Source organism: Lepidochelys kempii, chromosome 7, assembly GCF_965140285.1.
Source record: "Lepidochelys kempii isolate rLepKem1 chromosome 7, rLepKem1.hap1, whole genome shotgun sequence".
Taxonomy (NCBI): Eukaryota; Metazoa; Chordata; order Testudines; family Cheloniidae; genus Lepidochelys; species Lepidochelys kempii.
In genome coordinates, this window is record NC_136386.1 from 53,058,942 (window position 1) to 53,082,670 (window position 23,729).

General features: G+C 44.5%; 1 protein-coding gene across 49 annotated transcripts in view; it reads right to left on the reverse strand.

Moving 5' to 3' along the window:
* Window positions 1-23,729, reverse strand: part of SORBS1 (sorbin and SH3 domain containing 1) — a 263,750-nt gene that overhangs the window by 174,909 nt on the left and 65,112 nt on the right. Inside the window, exon 2 of one of the 49 annotated variants that reach the window (XM_073352767.2) lies at window positions 15,557-15,612. The exons of the other annotated variants lie outside the window; for them this stretch is intronic. The gene's annotated coding sequence lies outside the window, so the exon portion shown is untranslated. The remainder of the gene's footprint in view (window positions 1-15,556; window positions 15,613-23,729) is intronic. 49 annotated transcript variants of the gene reach the window in all.

The window sequence follows — 23,729 nt, forward strand, 5'->3', positions numbered from 1 at the left end:
TCTTTCTTTTTTTTAATGACAGGATACACTGTAAATCTCAAAGAGGAATCGCGAGGGGCTCAGGGGAAATGCCATAATTTTTTTCCTCAGCTGCAGCCAATCTTTTAAAATTAAAGCTCTTATGGTTTGCAAGTCAGAAGGCATTAAAGAAATGACTGATGGGGAAGTTTCTAGGAAGTCACATACATCAAGTGCAATGGTAATGTAGATATCCAAACAACTGCCAAGGGGCACTCAGATATTCCATTTATTACACCAGTGAGAGTTCAACAAACTCATGTGAATCACTGCAAGAGGCTTTCTATTATAAGCAGCAATTGCACTTTGTGCAGCAACCTTGTTGAGATCTCCTATGCTAAAGCAAAAAGGGAACAGGTCAGTAATTGAGGACTCCTAAATGATGGAAGAATCACCAGATTCAGTTATCAGAGTAGCAGCCATGTTAGTCTGTATCCGCAAAAAGAAAAGGAGTACTAGTGGCACCTTAGAGACTAACAAATTCAGTTAGTGACAACTTCCTTTGAACCAGTGCTCCTGCAGAGAGCCTCTTAACATTGTGTGGGATATATTTTGGATGTAAAATACACCCCTCCCCTCAGCCATCACCATGGCAGCTGAAGGCCTGGTCACATAGACTTTAGCATGGATTGAGGACACTCTTAAACCATTTCAATAAACCAATTTATTTCAGCAGCTAATGCCAGTGCAGCGCCTCACAAATAGGTTCATTTCGTGCTCTGAAGCGCTCCTGAGACAGATCAAGAGCAATAGTTATATGCAGGCAAGTCGTTGGGACTCTGATGTGCCACCTGCACTATTCAGTTTGCACACCCTCTGAGGCATGCTTGTGCTTCCTGAGAGTAGTCAGTCCAGTCTGGCCAAAGCTGAGATTACAGTACAGCCACACTCCATCTCCCAGTAGATAAGGCATCATTGCATTGAGAGCCTGGTCCAAAGCTCACTGAACTCCAGGAAAAGGCTCCCAGTGATGTCCGTGGGCATTGGGTTGGGCCCTGAGAGGAGTTTGTACTATTGCAGTTTGTTGAGCGCTGTTTGCCATTGGGGCTAACCCATTCCCCTCACCATTAAATAAATCAGCATTTGTATTTACATGGCCTGGACACTGGATCCCTAGAGGTGTGGAGGGTGGTATTATTATAAACTCCATGATCTGAACTCTCATGCACTAGATGATTGTAAGATGCCACAATCCTGACTGAAGAACAGAGAGAAAAGAATCCAAGACCCAATTCAGCCTAAAGAGATCCCAAGGATTAGTCACTTAAGAAAATGTAGTCAGAAGCTTGTGCTGGGACACTGCTGTGTGCCCAAGCAGTATATGGTAGGGTTTACCTTGTTGAGTGTGAAGTCCTCGGGTTCCTTTGCACTGGTAGAGTGCTACGCACATCTATGGTGCCATACAAATGACTAGAGCTGCTCGAAGTTTTTGACCAAACAAAACTTTCCTAACAAAAAGGGGGAGGGGGAAGCATCATTGAAAACACATTTTTGTGTGTGAAAACAGCATTTGGTGTTTTGGGGTTTTTATTTGATTTTTGAAAAGGTAATTTTGGAATGAAGCCAAATCAGTTTTTATTTTGTTTCACCTCAAATTAATTGTTTTGGAAAACCAATAAGCTTCAGTTTGGGGATTTTGGTTGGTTTCTTCCTTCATAGGTCTAGAAAACTGTAATGCCTCTACATTTTCAGGTACCACCACTTAACAAATATCCACAAGCACAAATAGTAGCCCCAAAGAGGCAAGCCAATCACAACCCTGCTTTTTAAGCTAAGCATCTGCAGTCTAGTCCTGTGTTTACCTGTTCACCATGAAATATTCAGGTATTCCTTTGGATGTCCATCCAACAGAATTCTACCACAGTGTTACATTTACACTGCACCCTTCTAAACCAAAGGAGTCCTTCTGCAATAGAGACACAAAGACAAACCCCAACTCTTACAAATAAATTCAACCGGATCTATAAGATCCCTATAGAGCAGACAAGACCTCAAATTTTCAGGTTTATATCAAGAGACCCATAAACTGCATGGAACTTTATGGGCCAGATCCTCAGCTGGTATAGACCAATCACTGAAGTAAATGGAGCTATGTGGATTGACACCAGCCTACATCTACCTCAGAAAGCTGAAGGTCTGACACAGCTCTACCAAGAATCAAACCTGTGGTTGCATAAACTCTAGATGTTCCAAATCTGATGCTCGGGCCATTACACCATCCCTTTCAGTCAACCTCCTTTGAAAGAACACTGTGTTGAGAGAATCTTCTCCTTCCAATCAAGTGAAACTTTCTGCTACTAATGATGCCTTTATTCTCGTCCCCAAAGTGCACCCCACCAACTTTGAAAAAAAAAAAATCCCAATCAAACCAATAACAAAGTAGCACATCAATAGATTCAGTACATTTTCCATCTGTGAATGGTTTCTTTCAATTCCCATGGAAGGCATCCCAGCACGGAAGCTCCTCACAGAATTATTATGGAAATAACAGAGCGAGTTTCACTATAATAGTTTGATCACAGTAATGCCTATTTTGCACCTCACGGTTTGAGGTGAAAAAAAGGCATTATAGAAAGAAAGAAGTTCTATCCAGATGGCAATTATGGTCTGAAGCATAGAAAGGCTCCCCACAAGATCAAAGGGCAGGAAAGACAATTGGATATAGTGCATGAATTTTATTAGGGCTGTCAAGTGATTAAAAAAATTAATCGCGCAATTAATTGCGCTGTTAAACAATAATAGAATACCATTTATTTAAATATATTTGATGTTTTCTACATTTTCAAATATATTGATTTCAGTTACAACACAGAATACAAAGCATAAAGTGCTCACTTTATATTTATTTTTTATTACAAGTATTTGTACTGTAAAAAACAAAAGAAATAGTATTTTTCAATTCACCTAATACTAGTACTGTAGTGCAATGTCTTTATCATGAAAGTTGAACTTACAGATGTAGAATTAAGTTAAAAAAAACTGCATTCAAAAATAAAACATTGTAAAATTTTAGATCCTGCAGGTCCGCTCAGTCTTACTTCTTGTTCAGCCAATCGCTCAGACAAACAAGTTTGGTTACATTTTCAGGAGATAATGCTGCCCACTTCTTGTTTACAATGTCACCTGAAAGTGAGAACAGGCGTTCACATGGCACTATATTTACGTGCCAGATGCGCTAAAGATTCATATATCTCTTTGTGCTTCAATCACCATTCCAGGGGACATGAGTCTATGCTGATGACAAGTTCTGCTTGATAACAATCCAAAGCAGTGCGGACTGACTGGTGTTCAGTTTCATTATCTGAGTCAGATGCCACCAGCAGAAGGTTGATTTTCTTTTTTGGTGATTCAGTTTCTGTAGTTTCCGCATCGGAGTGTTGCTCTTTTAAGACTTCTGAAAGCATGCTCTACACTTCGTCCCTGTCAGATTTTGGAAGGCACTTCAGGTTCTTAAACCTTGGGTTGAGTGCTGTAGCTATCTTTTGAAATCTCACATTGATACCTGTAAGGGGACTCGCTGGGGCTCGTCCCTCTGTGGGGTGGTGGGGCACCACACCGCCTCGCTACACCCTCTTTGCTGGGTTGGGGAATATCCAGTCTATGGCCCAGACCTTCAGGCAGGGCCCTGCAAACAGTACAATATAAGCCAGAGCCCTGGGTCAGGGCGGGACAGCAAACAAACAAACAAAGTCAGAAGCTCAGGCCCTCAGGCAAGGACTGAGCAAATAGTTCAACAGCAAACCCCAAGCTCCTGGCTTTGATCCACCAGGGAGAGGGGGAGACTGCTACCCGCAAGGTGGGTGGCAGGGGGGACACAGGCCCACCCACTCCACTGCGTCCCAGCCCAGGACCCAAGCAGCGGCAGAAGACCCGCTGCTGTGTCAGTGGGGATCCTGCCCGCAACACACTGACATTGGCTCTGGCAGCGCTGCAGCCAGACTAGGGTCAGCTGCCCCTGGGCTACTTCTGGACTCCCCCTCGTAGGATACCTACGTCAGGGTGGTGTCCTCGGAGGGTTCCAGCACCATGGGTTCCTCCGGGTAGCTGGCAAGGGGTAGGCTTGGCAGCTCCTCCGGGTAGCTGGCGATGGGTAGGCTTGGCAGCTCTTCTGGGTAGCCAGCGATGGGTAGGCTTGGCAGCTCCTTCATGCACCGGTTGGCATTAGGCATTGGCCAGTCCGGACAGTCTTCGAGTCGGCCGTGGATTGCCGGGGTCTCCCAAGCCGGAGCCAGGCCACAGGTGTCTGGCCTCTCCGGTGGCTGCCGCCCAAGTGAGTTCTGGGGTTGGGCTTTTATACCTCCTGTCCTGCACCTTGACCTCTGGGGGGGCGGGCCAAGGATCCACTGGCTCCGCTCACTTTGGTGTCTGGGGAGGTTCTTCCCTCTGCGGGGTGGTGGGGCACCACACCACCTCGTTACAGTACCTTCTTTGCGTTTTGTCAAATCTGCAGTGAAACTATTCTTAAAATGAACAACATATGCTGGGTCATCATCCAAGCTGCTATAGCATGAAATATTTGTCAGAATGTGGGTAAAATAGAGCAGTGGACATACAATTCTCCCCCAGGGAATTCAGTCACATATTCAATTAACACACATTTTTAACGAGCATCATCAGCATGGAAGCGTGTCCTCTGGAATGGTGGCCGAAGCATGAAGGGGCATATGAATGTTTAGTATGTCTGACACATAAATATCTTGCAAATGCCTGTTCTCACTTTCTGGTGACATCGTAAAAAAGAAGCGGGCAGCATGATCTCCTGTAAATGTAAACAAATTTGTTTGTCTTAGCGGTTGGCTGAACAAGAAGTAGGACTGAGTAGATTTGTAGGCTCTGAAGTTTTACATTGTTTTGTTTTTTGAGTGCAGCCACATAACAAAAAAAAGTCTACATTTGTAAGCTGTACTTTCACAGCAAAGAGAATGCATTACACTACTTGTATGAGGTGAATTGAAAAAAACAGTCGACTGTTTCTTTTGTTTATCATTTTTACAAGGCAAATATTTATAATAAAAAACAATATACACTTTGATTTCAATTACAACACAGAATACAATGTATATGAAAATGTAGTAAAACATACAACATATTTAATAAATTTTAATTGGTATTCTATTGTTTAATAGTGTGATTAAAACAGTGATTAATCACGATTAATTTTTTTTTGAGTTAATTGCGTGAGTTAACTGCGATTAATCGACAGCCCTAGATTTTATCCCAACTCCTTCTCTTTAATACATACTTTATGGCATCTAAAGACTGATCTATGGGCTAGACCTATGAGTAATCCAATCTCTAGGCAGAATGTGGGAGTTAGAGTTAGATCCAAAGCTCACAGAGGTCAATAAAGAGTCCTGACACTGATTTCAGTGGGATTTGGATCAGGCTCTAAAGCACAAAGGGCAAGAAAATTAGGAAGCCAGATATTTGGCAGACTCCTTTTAGCAGTCTAAGAGCTCATCTACACAGCACATTAGCAGTGCCTGCATCGATGCACAAAGCACTGCATCGTGGGTAGCTATCCCAAAGTGCAACTTGCCGCAGTGTGTTTTGGGAAGTTTGTGCAATGCCTCATGGGACCAAAACATTGTTGCAGGGGAGAATGGGAACATTGCATAGGCATCCCATGATGCACTGTGCTCAACGGCAAACAACCCAGTGGTTTTCACACTATGACATACACCATAGCCCCAGAAGCATGGAGCCTGCTTAGTAGTGCATTCTTGCTCTGAGCATCTCCAACACCTCGCACCTTCCCCTGCAGTATTTCCAGAGCCAAAGTAGGGTCTGCCGCGATGTGCTGCAAACAGCCCTGCTGCAAGCCATTGAAAAAAACAATTCACAGTTGCTGCTGGCAGTCACAGAGCAGCTGCACTCTGTTGAGCGCCGTTTCTGGTCCCGTGAAACAAGCACTGACTGGTGGGATCGCATCGTTTTGCAGGTATGGGATAACGAGCAGTGGCTGCAGAACTTTTGAATGCAGAAGGCCATCTTCCAAGAACTTTGTGCAGAGCTTTCCCCTGCCCTGCAGTTCAGAAACACAAAAATGAGAGCTGCTCTGACAGCGGAGAAGTGAGTGGCGATCGCTAATTGGAAGCTTGCAACGCCAGACAGTTACCTGTCAGCGGGGAATCAGTTTGGAGTAGGTAAACCAACCGTGGGAGCTGCTGTGCTCCAAATGTGCAGGGCCATGAGTCGACTTCTGCTATGAAGGGTAGTGAGTCTGGGAAATGTGCAGGACATAGTGGATGGTTTTGCCACGGTGGGGTTTCCTGAATTGCGGTGGGGAGATAGATGGCACGCATATCCCCATCTTGGCAACAGAACACCTTGCCAAAGAGTACATAAACCAAAAGGGATACTTTTCAATGGTGTTGAAAAGCACTGGTGGATCACAGGGGGCGTTTCACCGACATCAACATAGGATGGTCAGGAAAGGTTCATGACGCACGCATCTTTAGGAACTCGGGTCTGTTCAAAAAGCTGCAATCCAGGTTAATTTGGGTTTGAATAGAGACTGGGAGTGGCTGGGTCATTACACATATTGAATCTATTTCCCCATGTGAAGTATCCTCACACCTTTTTGTCAACCGTCTAAATGGGCCATCTTGATTATCACTACAAAAGTTTTTTTCTCCTGCTGATAATAGCTCATCTGAATTAATTTGCCTTTTACAGTTTGTATGGCAACTTCCACCTTCTCTGTATGGATATATATCTACTTACTATATGTTCCATTCTATGCATCCAATGAAGTGGGCTGTAGCCCATGAAAGCTCATGCTCTAATAAATTGGTTAGTCTCTAAGGTGCCACAAGTCCTCCTGTTCTTTTTGCGGATACAGACTAACACGGCTGCTGCTCTGAAACAGGCAGACAAAAGTAACAGCTGCAATTGCTTTAATATTCCTGGGACTAGATCCAGCTGGCTGTTGGAGAAGAAAAGGGTCATAGTGCCCGTGTTCTTTTGGAGATGGCTTGCATCCCCCGACAGGAACAGTACCAGTACACAGTCGCAGCACTCAGGAAAACATAGGGACTGCAATTGTGCCCCCTTGCATGCCCATGAGAGCTAGTCACTGCTAGGCTCTTAACAACCAAACTAGAGCAGGTATATCTCAGCAGGGACAAATAATTCACAGTCCTTTAAAGTCCAGCCTATATGCAAAGAAAATGAATTACCGTGTTAGATGACTGGTACAAGACCAGCAGTGTTCGGAAGAGGGGGTATCTTCCCCTTTTGCACACCCAGGATTTCACACTCAGTAAACACATTCAGGAAGGACTTAGTGTGGGTTCTGGGACTGAGTCACAAGTGCCTAATGGGAGCGCGAGTTGTCATGTGACCCCAGCTGTGATAGCTTGATAACTGCCCCTTTGGTGTCCTGTTCCTACAGTGTTGTATGTGGAACAAGTTACTGAGCGGAGCCCAACAGCCCACAACAGAAATTTCTATGGAAACTGCTACCCATTCTCTCTCCATGCACTGCACTGAAAGTACACTGCTACCCAACACTAGTGCTGCTCTCCACTGGGTCCTTGCACTAGGGTGACTGTGCAAAGACCTCCACACAGGGAAGGGCATCTCTTTAGGGGAGAAATCATTTAAAAGGACACCTTTAAATGTACAAGCCACACTACATATTTTATAAGCAACAGTACTTGGAAGAAAATGTCTGGTCTGGTGCTGGATGCAGGGTCTGATGCTGGACGCAATGATCTCTCCATGAGGAGAAGTTGTAGCTGAATGTCCCGGTCATTTCTGGCCCTGGCAGTCAGGTTGTGGCAATGGGTACACTTCTGTGGGACATGTCCCTCTCCCAGGCAATGGATGAACTGTGGGTAACCGTCAGTTACTGGGAAGGCATCCTAGCAGGAAATGCACCTCTTCAGCTTGGAAGATCCAGGCACAACGGTGAGGGAGAAAGCTTCCCAGTCTGGAAGGGCAGGAAGCAGGAAAATGAAGTCCTAAGCTATGAGCTAACAAGGAGGGTAAGTAGGAAGGAAAAATTAAGGTTTTTTTGTTTTTTGTTTTAATAGAGAGAGAACAAGAAAAGGAAAGAAGTAACTACTAAACTACACTAAAACTAACAGGTCAGGCACTATCTAACAGGTCAAAGGAGACGCAGGCTGTGCTGTGGATTCAGTCCCAGACCATAGGCAGTAGAGAAGGAACTGGGGGGAGCAGTCAGACCGCATAGTGCTACATATACATGACTCTCACAGCGTGAGATGGGGAGGTGCACATGTGCGGTCCAACGGGCACTGCTGATGAAGATCCTCCAATCCCAAGAGCAGGGGGCGCTGCCGCGCCTACAGGGGCATCACTGGAAGAACAGTACTTTCAAGTTCAAATTAGCTCGTATTCATTTACATGGCCCAACAGTGCCACATTTTTACAATAAACCAGAGGGGGTTTCTTCATCCAGAAAATTTGGTTACAAGGATGCAAAGCAAAAAATAGTCAATTTAGTATTTGGTGCCTCACAGATATGGCAGCCAATGACAACTGTGTACGTAGATCTGAAGACAGAACTTGGCCCTTCACATGTATGACAGCTCACGAGTCAGAATTGGTTTGGTCAAGGAGCCTACACAGAAGCAACTAAAATAACTAACCTTCCTGTGGAAACCTCAGCCCCCACCTTCTTATATCTATTTTGGTTCCCCTCTAGTTCATTCTAACTGTAAGAGGCTCTGACTCAGACATAATGAGAATCATTCACCTTAATTCTAGCACTGAAGAGATTTATGAAATCTTGTACACTTAGAGGAGTGTGTGAAATGATGAACTGCTGAGCCTCAGGGGAAAAAAAGAGCTCTTTCAGATCTCTGATCAGGGTCAAACTAAACATTGAGACTTAAAAATAACAAATAAATCCACGTGAAGACAAAGGTCTATTGTATGTTGCTCACTCCTCCAGAACAACCCACAGCAGGGTGAGTGTTACATGGAAAAACTCAGTGCAATTTCACTCTAGCATTCTCAGCTCTTTTCTTCTGTTGATGGTGAGGGCTGCGGACAAAGAGAAAAAAGATTTGGGTGCCTACAAATAGGCAGTAGGGGATACTGTCTTCCAAATGCACAGATTGCCACAGTTTCTTACAGAAATCCCATGAACCTAGGAACACTAGAGCAGAGGCACAGTCCACTGCAAGCTACTCCCTCCTCACTCCACCCCATAGCTCACAAAGGAGCTGTGCTGCTAGAAGGTGCCACTAAAGATGGATGAGAGGAGAATTAGGGCGTAGTGGGAGTTCCAACTAGAATGCTCCAGGCTTGCCAGGGTATGACAGTCCAGAAAGCAGATTCCCCTGACTCTACCCCTCCTCTTTGGGAGGGAGAAAAAGTATGTCCTTCCTCTCTCTACTTACCAGCTCGACTTGACCAATGTTCCCTTATGAAAATATACGTAGAGTTCAATAGGAAATGCTAACTGTGTATAGGCTTTTCAGACCATCCTCCAGAATTGTACAGAAAATGATATCCATGCTACAGGATTCTATAGGAAGGCTCAGAACAATCTATAGAAAGGGTCCCATTCTCTGTTAAATTCTGCTGGGTTTTTAACAGTAAATTCTAGAGAAACTTGTTAATTTTCTATTAAACCTTATTGGTTTAACCCTATTACATTATATGGGATGCTGTATTAACTTTTATTTTCAATAAGGGTATTTGATTGAGTCTTAGCTCTTCCAAGCAACAGAGCCGGTTGGAGTAAAGATTGGTCTTAAACCCGTGAACATCAGTTTCTTCTTTATTTAATTGCCATAACTTTAGTTCCAGAGCCTCTGGAAGAGCTTCCAGCCCTGCAGGCAATTCTCTCTGCACACACTGCTTAGGATCTCAAACTCCTGCAAAGGAAATGCACAAGTATGAATTCAGAACTCAACAACCATGGGAGCTCTGCCTATGGAGGTGTAGTGAGGCAGAGTGGCCTCTGTCTAGGTTCCTTCTGCACTCTGAACTCTAGGGTACAGATGTGGAGACCTGCATGAAAGACCCCCTAAGCTTATTCTTACCAGCTTAGGTTAAAAACTTCCCCAAGGTATAAACTTTGCCTTGTCCTTGAACCGGATGCTGCCACCACCAAGTGTTTTAAATGAAGAACAGGGAAAGAGCCCACTTGGAGATGTCTTCCCCCAAAATATCCCCTCAAGCCCTACACCCCCTTTCCTTGGGAAGGTTTGATAAGAATCCTAACCAATTTGTACAGGTGAACACAGACCCAAACCCTTGGATCTTAAGACCAATGAAAAGCAATCAGGTTCTTAAAGGAAGGATTTTAATTAAAGAAAAGGTAAAAGAATCACCTCTGTAAAATCAGGATGGTAAATGCCTTAAAGGGTAATCAGCTTCAAAACATAGAGAATCCCTCTAGACAAAACCTTAAGTTACAAAAAGACACAAAAACAGGAATATACATTCCATCCAGCACAGCTTATTTTACCAGCCATTAAACAAAAGGAAATCTAACGCATTTCTAGCTAGATTACTTACTAACTTAACAGGAGTTGTAAGGCTGCATTCCTGATCTGTTCCCAGCAAAAGCATAGAATATAGAATAGAATATCAGGGTTGGAAGGGACCTCAGGAGGTCATCTAGTCCAACCCCCTGCTCAAAAGCAGGACCCATACCCAATTAAATCATCCCAGCCAGGGCTTTGTCAAGCCTGACCTTAAAAACTTCTAAGGAAGGAGATTCCACCACCTCCGTAGGCAACGCATTCCAGCGTTTCACCACCCTCCTAGTGAAAAAGTTTTTCCTAATATCCAATCTAAACCTCCCCCACTGCAACTTGAGACCATTACTCCTTGTCCTGTCCTCTTCCACCACTGAGAATAGTCTAGAACCATCCTCTCTGGAACTACCTCTCAGGTAGTTGAAAGCAGCTATCAAATCCCCCCTCATTCTTCTCTTCTGCAGACTAAACAATCCCAGTTCCCTCAGCCTCTCCTCATAAGTCATGTGTTCCAGACCCCTAATCATTTTTGTTGCCCTTCGCTGGACTCTCTCCAATTTATCCACATCCTTCTTGCAGTGTGGGGCCCAAAACTGGACACAGTAATCCAGATGAGGCCTCACCAATGTCGAATAGAGGGGGACGATCACGTCCCTCAATCTGCTCGCTATGCCCCTACTTATACATCCCAAAATGCCACTGGCCTTCTTGGCAACAAGGGCACACTGCTGGCTCATATCCAGCTTCTCGTCCACTGTCACCCCTAGGTCCTTTTCCGCAGAACTGCTGCCTAGCCATTCGGTCCCTAGTCTGTAGCTGTGCATTGGGTTCTTCCGTCCTAAGTGCAGGACCCTGCACTTATCCTTATTGAACCACATCAGATTTCTTTTGGCCCAATCCTCCAATTTGTCTAGGTCCCTCTGTATCCTATCCCTGCCCTCCAGCGTATCTACCACTCCTCCCAGTTTAGTATCATCCACAAATTTGCTGAGAGTGCAATCCACACCATCCTCCAGATCATTTATGAAGATATTGAACAAAACCGGCCCCAGGACCGACCCCTGGGGCACTCCACTTGATACCGGCTGCCAACTAGACATGGAGCCATTGATCACTACCCGTTGAGCCCGACAATCTAGCCAACTTTCTACCCACCTTATAGTGCATTCATCCAGCCCATACTTCTTTAACTTGCTGACAAGAATACTGTGGGAGACCGTGTCAAAAGCTTTGCTAAAGTCAAGAAACAATACATCCACTGCTTTTCCTTCATCCACAGAACCAGTAATCGATTCATAGAAGGCAATTAGATTAGTCAGGCAAGCTGGTCGCCTGCCATACTTACTATTTTTTCGACACATCGGGATGGTTTGTCCCTGTAACCTCAACAGGGATTCCTTGAAATACAGCTAGCTCTCCTGGACTCCTTTCCCCTTCATGTTAGTCCCCCAGGGGATCCTACCCATCGGTTCCCTGAGGGAGTCGAAGTCTGCTTTCCTGAAGTCCAGGGTCCGTATCCTGCTGCTTACCTTTCTTCCCTGTGCCAGGATCCTGAACTCAACCAACTCATGGTCACTGCCTCCCAGATTCCCATCCACTTTTGCTTCCCCTACTAATTCTTCCCGGTTTGTGAGCAGCAGGTCAAGAAAAGCTCCCCCCCAGTTGGCTCCTCTAGCACTTGCACCAGGAAATTGTCCCCTACGCTTTCCAAAAACTTCCTGGATTGTCTATGCACCGCTGTACTGCTCTCCCAGCAGATATCAGGAAAATTAAAGTCACCCATGAGAACCAGGGCATGCGATCTAGTAGCTTCCGCGAGCTGCCGGAAGAGAGCCTCATCCATCTCATCCCCCTGGTCCGGTGGTCTATAGCAGACTCCCACCACTACATCACTCCTGTTGCTCACACTTCTAAACTTAATCCAGAGACAGTCAGGTTTTTCTGCAGTATCGTACCGGAGCTCTGAGCAGTCATACTGCTCCCTTACATACAGTGCTACTCCCCCACCTTTTCTGCCCTGCCTGTCCTTCCTGAACAGTTTATAACCATCCATGACAGTACTCCAGTCATGTGAGTTATCCCACCAAGTCTCTGTTATTCCAATCACGTCATAATTCCTTGACATCACCAGGACCTCCAGTTCTCCCTGCTTGTTTCCAAGGCTTTGTGTATTCGTATATAAGCATTTGAGATAACCTGCATCACACAGACAGACAAACCCTTTGTTCCTCCCCCTCCAGATTTGAAAGTATCTTGTCCCCTCATTGGTCATTTTGGGTCACGTGCCAGCGAGGTTATCTTAGCTTCTCAACCCTTTACAGGTGAAAGGGTTTTGCCTCTGGCCAGGAGGGATTTTATAGCACTGTATATAGAAAGGTGGTTACCCTTCCCTTTATATTTATGACAGCCTCCCACTGAGCCAAAGCGGGAGGAGCCTTTCTGTGATCCTTGGTGGGCAGAGCCAGGCCAGGCTCACCCCTCCCACCAGAAGCTAAGGTGCAGGACAGAAAGTATAAAAGGCGGGGTCTTTAACCCAGTTGAGTCTGAGCCAGACGTCTCCAGGCTGCTGCAGATCCCCAGAGTGGAACCCATGCTGCACCACACCCTGCCCCTGGAGGAGGCCAACCCAGGCGAAGAGCTGCCAGGACTGCTGCTTGCCACATACCCCAAAGAGGTGGCGGACAACCCCAAGCCGCAGATACATGATGGTGGGAGAGTAGGAAGTAGCCCAGGAAAAGCCGACTATAGTCTGGTTGTGTTGCTGCCTTAACACCAGTCACCGTGTTTTGGGAGGATCCCTGCTGACCCAGTGACAGAACACTCTGCCACTGTTAGGGCCCCAGGCTCAGACCTGGTGGAGTAGGGTGGGCCCAGGTCCTGCTACCCCATGCTGCCAAACCCACCCCTGGGGTGGCAGCCTCCCCACCTTAAGCCAAGGAGCCTGCACTTGTCTGCCATTTGCTAGAGCTAGGACAACAGACTGTTTGTTGCTCCAGCCCTGCCTGAGGGTCCGAGCTCCCTAAGTCTGTTTGGTGCTCCACCCTGGCTGGGGCCTGAGCCCCTAGATTTTTTCCCTGAGGGTCTGAGCCCTAAGACTGTTTGTTTGGCCCTGTCTGAAGGCCTGAGCTCATAGACTGCTTGTAGTTCCACCCTGATTAAGGGCCTGAACTCGAAGACTCTGTTTGCTTATTTGCTCTGTCCTGCCTGAGGATCTGCACTCCAAGACTATTTGATTCCTCCACCCGGCCTGAGGGCTGGATCCCCGTGACTGTTTGTTTGCTATACTCTATCCTGCCAGAGGGGCCTCAACCCCAACACTTGAATCGCTACTCCCCTGAAACGGGGCAATGCCTCAGCGAATGCAATGAAGCAGAGTGGTCTCCCACTGAGCCAGTGGGGTGGGAAAGGGGAGAGGACATCACTGCTAATACTACAGGAGGGCTAGCAAGATTAGGTTCTGGGCAAGCAAGAGAAGGGGGCATTGCTTCCATTTGGGATTGTTTTCACCAGAAAATTACACTGAGTTAGAGCACAACCTTGAAAGCTCATGTTAACTACGAGATATTGATTATGGCTTTTGCAATCGGTTTAGATAAGATCGAGCTGGTCATGAATTAACCTGTTGGGGCCAAGGATTTACCCAATACCAGATGATACAATGTTGAACATGACTTGCCCCGGTGTACACTGGCTGCAAAGTCATAGTTATCACAGGATGAGTGTAACAGGATACATCCCTGTGTTCACACTCTACAGAGGTGTGATTTTTGTACAAGGCACGTCTTGTGAAGAGTCATTTAAAAATTCATAATTTGCTTGTCAGAATTGTCCTGGTAAAATGTGCATGGCAACACTGTGTGAAGATTCTCCTCTATGGTGTTATTAACACATATTCCAAACCCCCCAATCCTGCCCACATAGAAGCTGGCAAATAGGTCTGTCCTAAACAAAGGAATGTGTGATTGGCTTAATTTGAATTTAACCAGTAAACAGAGTCATCAAGAAGAAAGGGAAGACAAAGGATGTTCAAACAGATAAAAATCCCAGCAGGGAACATGCTTCCACGTAGGCTCTGTGGCTCCTGGTGCTCACCTGGAAATGTTTTTCCAAGAGGAGGACTGAAACTATGAAAAGGAGGACCAAAATCCCAAGGCACCCCTCTCTCACTCCCTGCCCATTGCATTCACTGCACTTGAAGAGACAAAAGGAAGCAGCCATTAGACTCTGGGGGAGGGGTCTTGACCTAAAGAGTTTGGTCAGTCAGACTGCATGTGGTGAGAAAATTTTGCTTTGAATCTAATATAGTTTGTTAAGTTAGGCACTAATAAGCATATTACCTTTATTTTTCTTGTAAACATTTCTGACCTTTATGCCTTATTACTTCGACTCACTTAAAATCTCTCTCTTTATAGTTAATACACTTGTTTTACTGTTTAATCTAATCCAGTGTGTTCAAGTTGAAGTGTCTGGGTAAATCCATTTGGGGTAACACGTTGTGTGCAAATTCCCTTAAAAGGAATAAGGGACTTAACATATTTGTCCTGTCCAGGAGAGGGCTGGGCAATACAAGACATACATTTCTGGGGCAAAATCTGGGACTGGGAGTGTATTGGGGTCACCCTGCAGCATAACCATGGCTAGTAAGAGCCAAAATCTGGCTGCAACACACACAGACATGGCTAGAAGTGACTTACATGCAGGAGGCTGTTTGTGAGCAATCCAGGTTGGAAGCTACAGCAGCAAAGCAGTGTAAAGGGCACCCCAGGTTAGAGGACCGGGGTGACACAGTTACTCAGTCTGGATTGTACCCTGGCATGTCACAGTGAGTTCACCCAACTCCTCAATGTCATGCTCTAATTCAGTGTAATTTCCTGGGGTGAACCCTTCTTTTGTGCTTTAAAATGTTAGACTCCAAATCAAGAAAACAGGATGCGGACAAACTTAAAACCAGAAATAAAGAGGAATATTCTTCTTTTGCCAATATCTTTGCATCTTACTTTTATCAAGAATGGATCTTTCCATAATCTGCATTTGATACAGCTCATATGGAGAACAGGAGTTTGTAAAGAACATACCTTGAGCAAAGCATGGAAGAGGAGAAACTACAGCGCTACAGGTATGTTCCAGCCCACTGGAAAAGAGAAAAATAATCAATGATGCAGAACACAACAATGTAATGCAGCCACTGGAAGAATAAAGTGCAAAATGTTCTGTCAGCTCAAACTAAAAAAAGGAACTACCACCCTGAGTCATCTGTGAAACATGACAAGCATCTTTCTTCCATTTTCTTCAACTAGTAATGTTGTTTTTAAAAGCTAATAGTCACCATTTGTCTATGAATCATCTGATATGAGGCAACAGCATCCAAGTCCAAGTCTATATGAAACCCAAGGCAACATCATCTGTGTTTATTATTCTACAAAGAGCAGCGGTGCCAAGTCTCCTGCAACACCCACTTTAGACGCCGAAATCCAGAGGACTGAATGTGCTGCTGTTAACATTTAGAGACAGGAATACGTTTTGATCTAATACATCAGACAAAGGCTCAGTTGGTAATAAGATGGAATTGGATTCTACAGCAACTTAAAATAATGCCAGATACTAAAAGCACCTTATGTAACTCATAGCAGATAATTCATATTTATTCTCTTCAATTCTATTTCTCAAGCTGGTGTTTTAAGCATCCTAAAAATACCATGAAAGTTTGCAGATAGCAGTGAAATCCTTCTAGCTAATCGCATAAACATAGCTTGATCAATGTGTACAAATGTTTTATTTAACTCTGTTCTTACATTTGCTTCTACTACATCACATTCAATATGAAATTATTCATGAAGAGCTGTAATGGCATGGGACTAATATCAGCACCGGGGCAATTATACTTGTAAATAGAGATTAATCTACCTAGGTTCCTGTCAGTACCTGCACACCAAGACACGAGAAATAAAAGGATATTGTGGATGTATTGGAGAACCTCTCTGATGGTTCTGTCTGTGACAGCTCTATAGAGTGCCTTCCTCTGCCAAAGGGGTGGGGTTTTGCAAGTCTCTCTCTCTCTCCATAAGGGAATGAGTCAACTGGAGGAAGAGCTGCCTGAATAAGGTGTTGGAGTTTAGCTGCTATCTACCCAGGGCCATGTAGATGTTGCAGGGCCTCAGACAGAGTAACACATTTGGGGACTCACCTAGCTACTTCAAGTCCTGCAACTAGGCACTTCCCTGAATGCTTCCCTGCACACCCATGCCATCACCTACCTGCAGTCTCTTCTAAGGCTGAGGTAGCATCCCCCTACACACACAGCCAACCAACCTTTTGCAGGCTCTGAAGCCTCTGGTCACCAACCTATAATGAAGTGAATCTGAAGCACAAACTTCCAGACAGGAATGATGGGAGGCCAGTTGGGGAATTCTTTCTTCACTGTAGCCTGCCAGCATGAAGGACAAGGAATCAAAGATAACAGAACTGGCAGAACCCTATATGGCCACAAATGTAAAGTGAACCCCAAGCCTCCCCATGGCCTATCCTCAGAGCTTTTTTTTTTTTTTTTAAATAGATACTAAGGTCAGAAGGGAGCTGTTGTACTGATCCTTGCTAAGAAGATTCAGAAGTGCAGAAGCCCTACGTTTGTATTATTATAGACCTAGCTCAAGATCAGGGCCCCAACGTGCAAGGCACAGTACGTGGACATAGTGAGAGAAGTTCATCCCTGCCCTGCAGGGTTTACAACCTAAATAAATAGGCAAGACTGACAAAAGTAGAAGAGGAAACAGAAGCAAAGTTAAGTGACTCATCCAAGATCACACAGGAAGTCAGAGGCAAAGCCAGGCCAGTCAGAATCCAGGTCTCCTGACTCCTAGACTTGTGCTCTAGTCACTATCCCATGTCATTGCTCAACTTACATACCCCTTCTACTTTCATTAGCAGGAAGAATTGTTACACTCACCAACAGGGACCCCAGAAAGCAATAGAAGGGAAATCTAAAATATGGTGCATGAGCCTGGGAAGGGGTTTTGGGGGAAGCCAGCTGGTTTGCTACATAAAAGTGGACTCTTCTTCATTGAAACAAACTCTCTGCTTCTGTGTCCCAAACAGTCATTCTCCAGGTTCCCATGGACACAGAGCAGCTACAAGGTGCCAACTTATACCTTGTGGGAAAGGCACTGGGATTAGAAATATTTATTTAGATGGACACATTGGTTGCCAAAGCATGTTCACTGGCCAAACTTTCCCTTTCCCTTCAAGAAGGTTTGTCTGTGAGATTCCAGTATGTATAGTCCATATGTATGAGTAGCAAAATCCCTGCATCTCCACCCACGCTCACCTGCAGCTTGATAAGTGCTTCTCCCAGTTTGCAGATCAAAGTTGCCAACCCTCCAGGATTGTCCTGGAGTCTCCAGGAATTAAAGATTAATCTTTAATTAAAGATTATGTCATGTGATGAACCCTCCAGGAGTATGTCCAACCAAAATTGGCAACCCTAATATCCAAACATGTCAAAAATGCTTCTACCCTCTCTACAATCACCGGACATGTTTGTTGGATGTTGAAATGTCTCTGTTCCATTTGGCTATTCCCCTGTAGATCAGAAGAGGTAGGTGGGGTGTTGCTATGTTACTGTGTTATATGCCATAAGCAATTCTTCCCCTACTAACACCTTGCTCTGTGCAAGAAGTAAGGTTCTTTGGCTCTTTGCATGGAACAGCTTCCTCCCTCCTGTGTGCCTGGCAAGCTACTCTGGCTCGTGACGGGGGGGGGGTGTTGGGGGCTCCTTCCACTCCTCACCTCTCTGCTTCCACCCACAACTTGCTGACATCAGGGACTATCACCACAGCTAGAGTCATATTCTGAGCAGAGGGCCTTAATCCCTTTCTCCTCGTTGTGCGAGTGACTGCTTGTGACAACCTAGCCCCAGCCATGCTGGGTGATACAATATATAACCACTCCAATATTTGTCCTTGGTAACCTGTGAGACATAACGTCAGTATATCTCCTTTGCAGCAGATTATGTTTTTGCCTTCTTTCATTCCGTGTTTAGGATGATCGTAGAGGTAGAGGTACTCGATCTCATCATACCTCAATTCCCATCTGTAAAAGGAGACTAACAGAACTTATTCCACCTTAGCAAGGTGCTGTGAGATGCTATGGATACAAAGGGTGAGTTATGATGGAATTCCTGCACCTTTTATATCCATACTTATTATGGCTCAATCCCATGCCTACTAATGTTAATGGAAAGACTCCCCTTGATTTCAAGGAGTGTTCAATCAAGCCCTATCAAACCACATTTGACTTCATAAGCCTCCAAATGCCCATGCCACTGTGGAAAATAAAGTATAAATTTGTTTTTAAAAATATTAATCATTCATTGGAGGGGGAGCACTGAGTACGCGTTTTAATCACCAGCATCTACTGCAGGAAGCTGTTGACAGATACATCAGCTCACACTTGTAGTCAGATGTTACTAGACGTTGGCTGCATGTGGGAGTCCTTTGTGTGTTGTCCCAGCTCTGCACAGACAGTGGGCACAGCAGACCCCGATCCAACTGCCCAATAACCACAGACTCAGTTCGTAGTGAAGGCCCTTAGTCAGGTTTATTGTCAATGAAGCACGGTCCTAATGTCCTGGCTCAATGGTTATAGGTACACTAACACATGTATGCCCGTTACAATGGGCTAGCTCAGGTAATGGTGGGACTTTCCATTATCCCCTAGGCCAACCAAAGACGCCCTCTGAGATACATCTTTATACACAGATACAAACAAGTTACATATTGCCCCTCACGTATCTAGGTGCCACCCTCTGATGTATTTCGGTGCCACCCCTTGCCTTGTACCTGTTGGTTCAATCAAAACATTTCTATCCATCATGCTGACCTTATCTTTAGGATGGGTCAGTGTGTTCCTGTTCTCTTTGGGGAATGCGCTGGTATCGGGCTGTTCTGGTACCATCCTTCTGGAATGTGTTTGCATGTGTGTTCTTGTGCCTAGCACTGCTTAGGAATATGTGTTTCTGCAATATTACCTCTGTTCTTGCCAGATTCTGTGATCAGGACCTGCCTTTTGCTCACAATTTAGCCATGCTTTATAGCAGCAAAGCTTGGACCACTACTTTAGTTTAGGCCTCAGGCCTCATACCAGGCCTCTGATACAAGGGCTTATATTTCAGGCCCTCTTCCTACATTACTGTTTACTGGTAAGAAAGATTTTGACCCAAAATAGCACTCATTTTTCATCCTTCACAAGCAAAAAACCCAGCCAAACCAAAAACATCAATAAAAAAATAAGGTTGGACTTTTGAGCTCTAAAGATTTTTGGCTAAAGCTCACTGTTGAAGGCTGAGAACTCGTGTTCTACATATATTCTGATTCCAAGAAAATTATGGACTTTCTGTATGTCAGAAGACAGCAAGATGGCTCAGCTGGTTCAGAGGGGGTATTATTAATAATAATAAATGTTGCCATTATACAAGCAACTCCGACATGAACTGTTCTTATCTAATGTTAGTTCAGACTGCCAAAGGAATGTGGTTTCAACTGCCTTGGCATGGAGCAGCAATTCCTTTCAGAGCCCAATTAAGTTCAGTCACAAGCACACACTTCCTACGGATATCCCAAAGGATCAGACCCAAACCAGGCTATGTTCCTAAAGAGTAGAAGGGAGACCACAGGAAAATGAAATTCTGCCACTAATCTGTTAATTTACAGTTTGAAAAATGAACATTCAGAATGCCACCCACTCCCTAAAATAGCCTGGGGAGGACAAAAAGCAATAGCAGATTTTTATAGCTGTTGCACTAATCTTATTTCTGTTTCCAATAGTCAAGCAATGCAGTGGTCTCTCGTGGAAGATGACAGTACAGCAGATATTATAGTTGAGTGTGTTTATTTTTTATATGAATTATTCTGTAAATTCTAGGGCTCAGGCAAGTTGTCTCAGTGTGGAAATGTTTGGAACCCTGGTGTAAAGTAATTAGGGCTGTCAATTAATCGCAAGTATCAGAGGGGTAGCCGTGCTAGTCTGGATCTGTAAAAGCGGTAAAGAGTCCTGTGGCACCTTATAGACTACCAGGCGTATTGGAGCATAAGCTTTTGTGGGTGAATACCCACTTCTTCAGATACATGTAGTGGAAATTTCCAGAGGCAGGTATAAATATGCAAGCAAGAATCAGGCTAGGGATAACGAGGTTAGTTCAATCAGGGAGGATGAGGCCCTCTTCTAGCAGTTGAGGTGTGAACACCAAGGGAGGAGAAACTGCTTTTGTAGTTGGCTGGCATTCACAGTCTTTGTTTAATCCTGAGCTGATGGTGTCAAATTTGCAAATGAACTGAAGCTCAGCAATTTCTCTTTGAAGTCTGGTCCTGAAGTATTTTTGCTGCAGGATGGCTATCTTTAAATCTGCTCTTGTGTGTCCAGGGAGGCTGAAGTGTTCTCCCCTACAGGTTTTTGTATATTGCCATTCCTAATATCTGATTTGTGGCCATTTATCCTTTTATGTTAATTGCAGTTAATTTTTTTGAGTTAACTGTGATTAAAAAAATTAATTGCAATTAATTGCACTGTTAAACAATAAAATGCTAATTGAAACTTATTAAATATTTTTGGATTTTTTTCTACATTTTCAAATATATTTATTTCTATTACAACACAGAATACAAAGTGTACAGGGCTCACTTTATATTTATTTTTTATTACAAGTATTTGTACTGTAGAAAACAAGAAATAGTATTTTTCAATTCACCTCAAACAAATACTGTAGTGCAATCTCTTTATTGTGAAAGTGTAACTTACACATGTAGATTTTTTTTGTTACGTAACTGCACTCAAAAACAAAGCAATGTAAAACTTTAAAGCCTACAAGTCCACTCAGTCCTACTTCTTGTTCAGCCAATTGCTAAGACAAACAAGTTTGTTTACATTTATGGGAGATAATCCTGACTTCTTCTTATTTACAATGTCACCTGAAAGTGAGAACAGGTGTTCACATTGCACTTTTTTTAGCCGGTGTTGCAAGGTATTTACGTACCAGATATGCTAAACATTCATATGCCCCTTCATGCTTCGGCCACCATTCCAGAGGACATGCTTTCATGCTGATGATGCTTGTTAAAAAAATAATGCATATATTAAATTTGTGACTGAATTCCTTGGGGGAGAATTCTATGTCTCATGTTCTGTTTTACCTGCATTCTGCCATATATTTCATGTTATAGCAGTCTCAGATGATGACCCAGCACATGTTCGTTTTAAGAACACTTTCACAGCAGATTTGACAAAAGGCAAAGAAGGTAACAATGTGAGATTTCTAAGGATAAATACAGCATTCAACCCAAGGTTTAAGAATCTGAAGTGCCTTCCAAAATCTGAGAGGGACAAGGTGGGGAGAATTCTTTCAGATGTCTTAAGAGAGCAACACTTCAATGCGGAAACTACAGAACCCAAACCACCAAAAAAGAAAATCAACCTTCTGCTTGAGGCATCTGACTCAGATAATGAAAATGAACATGCGTCGGTCCACTCTGCTTTGGATCGTTATTGAGTAGAACCCGTCATCAGTATGGACACATGTCTTCTGGAATGGTGGTTGAAACATGAAGGGACATATGAATCTTTAGTGCATCTGGCACATAAATATCTTGCGATGCTGGCTACAACAGTGCCATGCGAACGCCTGTTCTCACTTTCAGGTGACATTTTAAACAAGACGTGGGCAGCATTATCTCCTGCAAATTGTAACCAAATTTATTTGTCTGAGCGATTGGCTGAAGTAGGACTGAGTGGACTTGTAGGTTCTAAAGTTTTACATTGTTTTGTTTGAGTGCAGTTATGTAACAAAAAAAAAATCTACATGTGTGAGTTACACTTTCAAGATAAAGAGATTGCTCTATAGTACTTGTATGAGGTGAACTGAAAAATACTATTTCTTGTGTTTTCTACAGTGCAAATACTTGTAATAAAAATAAATAAAAAGTGAGCACTGTACACTTTGTATTCTGTGTTGTAACTGAAATCAATATATTTGAAAATGTAAACAACATCCAAAAATATTTAAATAAATGGTATTCTATTATGGTTTAACAGTGCGACAAATCTCGGCAGAGTCAGTAGCACACAGCCCCCTGAAGGAACTCAAGATGAAGAAGATATTTGTATCCCTAATGCAAGATGGCTGGTTTAGTGGGAGGGAATAACCTACCACTGAGCTTCTCGGGCTTTGATAGGGACCAGATTTAGAAAGTCAGGATGGTCCTGAATTTAGAATATCAAGTGTCACCCACTGTCAAGCTGGCTTATACTACACATGGCTACAGCTACACAGCTATGGCTACAGCTACACAGCAAACACTGTACACAGGCGATCCTACTAGAACTAACTTGAATGTAGCTAGAACGGTAAAAATAGTGGTGGAAACAGCATGGTGCGGGCTTCAGTGCAAACTAGAGAGCCCTGCACATACTCAGGGTACATAATTGGCTCTCTTGCCTGCACTAGGCTGTTTATGTTACTACTGTTAGGGTTGCCAACTTTGTAATATTTCAAAACTGGATACTCCAGCAGGAGTGCCAGAACAGCCCTTCCCCCTGAGGACACGCCCATGCCCCGCCCCTTCCCCCCCAGACCTCACCCCTGTCCCACCTCTTCCCCCGAGGCCCTGCCCCTCCCCCCTGAGGCCCTGCCACCCGTTCACTCCTCTTTCCCTCTCTCTCCCTCGTTCACTGCTTTTCCCCTCTCTCCCCCTCCCTGTATGGGTCAGGAGGGACTCGCCTGCAGAGCCGGGGCTTGGAGCTGCAGCCGCCCGATTCAAGTAGGAGGTGGCCTTTGCTAAGTAGGGGCTGGCGCGAATGATGACTCGGCACCTCCCTGCCTCCCCTGCCTACAGTAACCAGACTTTGGGTGTCTGTTCAGATGGAAAAGCAGACACCTGGCCATCTATTACTCAAGCTAGCTGGATTCAAGCTAGCTCAGATAGGGAAGCCCGTGCACAGAATTTTGAGTTTCTCTCTGTCCCCTTCTCCCAGTGCATAGCTTTGTGATGTTGAGATGGCACTCCGGCAATGCATGCTACACGAGACCGCCTCACGTGCAATCCAACAGCACAACTGGTAGGCGGGGCAAATGGGAGCCTGCCTGCCTGCTACTTGGTACTGGCTGCCTGTCTGGCACCTGGATCCAGCTACAGAGGTTAGTTCTAAGCCTTTAATGAAAGATTACAGCTCATCATGGGCACTGAGCACTTCTGAAAATCTGGG